Source organism: Palaemon carinicauda, chromosome 26 (assembly GCF_036898095.1).
Source record: "Palaemon carinicauda isolate YSFRI2023 chromosome 26, ASM3689809v2, whole genome shotgun sequence".
NCBI classification, from domain to species: Eukaryota; Metazoa; Arthropoda; class Malacostraca; order Decapoda; family Palaemonidae; genus Palaemon; species Palaemon carinicauda.
The window spans coordinates 55,357,625-55,360,124 of NC_090750.1; positions in this window are offsets into that span (position 1 = coordinate 55,357,625).

Consider the following 2,500-nt stretch of genomic DNA (forward strand, 5'->3'; position numbering starts at 1 on the left):
GGACTCATATTAAGGAAATACGTCAGAAAGGTGTTAGTTATCGTAGGAGAAAGTTCGAATATATTGCGATGGAAATACCAGAACTTTTATTATTATTATTATTATTATTATTATTATTATTATTATTATTATTATTATTATTATTATTATTATTGATTGTTAAGCTATAACCCTAGTTGGAAAAGCAGGATGCTATAAGCTCAGGGGCTCCAACAAGGAAAATAGCCCAGTGAGAAAAGGAAACAAGGAAAAATTTAATATTTCAAAAACAGTAACGACATTAAAATAAATATTTCCTATATAAACTATATAAACTTTAACGAAAGAGAAATAAAATAGAATACCTCTAAAGAAAAATGTGAAGTCAATTAAGAAATCCACCCCCCCCCCACACAAAAAAAAAAAATCCTATAAAAACAGGGAACAAAACGATTGTTGTTCAATTTGGCCATTACGAAATAATAAATAATATTAATCATTAACCGAATCTTATTATTCATAGGGAAATATATAGTAAAATTAACATTAATAGTAAAGTTAACCCAAGTTTAATAAACATCAAAATACTAAAAAAATGGGATACATAATTAAAGAAATTAACGATGCACTAATAATAGTATAAATAAATGAAGAGAGAGAGAGAGAGAGAGAGAGAGAGAGAGAGAGAGAGAGAGAGAGAGAGAGAGAGAGAGAGAGAGAGACCCATATGAATATTTTCCTTCAGTTGAATTGTGAATCAACTTCCCGAGGTCAGCTGGAACTCCAGCTTAGACCACTACACGTTTTCACGGAATACTGATCAATAATTGTTATCTAATTTCCCTTCTGAGAGAGAGAGAGAGAGAGAGAGAGAGAGAGAGAGAAGAGAGAGAGAGAGAGAGAGAGAGAGAGAGAGAAAACTATATGAATATTTTCCTTCAGTTGAATTGTGAATCAACTTTCCGGGGTCAGCTGGAACTCAAGCTCAGAGCAGCACACGTTTTCACGGAATACTGATCAATAATTGTTATCTTATTTCCCTTCTGATCTTAAATTTTCCTTCTCTCTCTCTCTCTCTCTCTCTCTCTCTCTCTCTCTCTCTCTCTCTCTCTCTCTCTCTCCATTCCGCTGGCTACAGCCTACGGCAATTGGCTCCTTCCAACGTACATTATTCAGTGCTTACGGCCATGGAGCCATAATGGATTTCCAAGGAAGCGCTCCGCTATCAATTTCCTTATTCGGGTGAGAGACAGAATCCAGATTTGCTAGCCAGGGAAACAGAGACAGAGGTAAAGAGATAATGGCTGAGTTATCCTAATTATTATTATTATTATTATTATTATTATTATTATTATTATTATTACTAGCTAAGCTACAACCTTTGTTGGGAAAGCAGGGTGCTATAAGGCCTAGGGCTACAACAGGTAAAAATAGCCCAGTGAAGAAAGAGATAAGGAAAGAAATTATTATTTTTTATTATTATTATTATTATTATTATTATTATTATTATTATCATTATTGGCTAAGCTTCAACCCTAGTTGGAAAAGCAAGGTGCTATAAGTCCAAGGGCTACTACAGGTAAAAATAGCCCAGTGAAGAAAAGAGATAAGGAAAGAAATTATTATTATTATTATTATTATTATTATTATTATTATTATTATTATTATTATTATTATTATTATTATTATTATCTATGCTGCTCTTATGATTTTAAATTGAATATCCTTTTATTCTTCATCTATAGCAAACTACATTTAGGTCAACTTTCTACTAGTTTAAAGGTTTAAAGGCCGTCATAAATGGCAGAGGAAAGGGATAGTGACATTGCCATATCAAGCAGGAAAATGCCCTAAAAATTGACCATATATACATAAGATCAGCACCCAAGCCCCCTCTCCATCCAAGCTAGGACCAAGGTGTGCCAGGCAATGGCTGCTGATGTCTGAGCAGATAGACCTATAGGCTCTCCCAAAACCCCCATCCTTACATGGATGGTCGAGTTGCAGCGACCAAAGGAACTAACGAGTTTGAGCGGGACTTGAACCCCAGTCTGGCGTTCATCAGTCAGGGACGTTACCACATCGGAGAATATTATTGCAACAAAGTAAAAAGGTTTTCAATTAATATTTCTCTCGTTAAATTTCACTTTTGCAAGCCATTCACCGTCCTATATATAATTTATCATGAAGATATTACTGCAACCCCTTTACTCATAGGAAATGAGTATTCCCTTTCAAAGCTAAAAAAAAAAAAAAAAAAAAAAAAAAAAAAAAAAAAAAAAAAAAAAAAACCTATTCAAGTTTGCTCGTTCTAATTCAAGCAATCAGGGCAGGACGTAATACTTGCAATGCTCTCCTGAGGAAATGCATTTCTCGGTATGAAATCAACCAAGTCATTTACCTAAAGGGTCTCCACTGAATTAATCCCTGCTGCGTCTGAAAAGATTTTTTTTTATTTTTTTTTTTTTTGCCTTGTATGAAAGAAATTTCTTTATATTTCTTTTCGAGTTGCTTTAGCGAA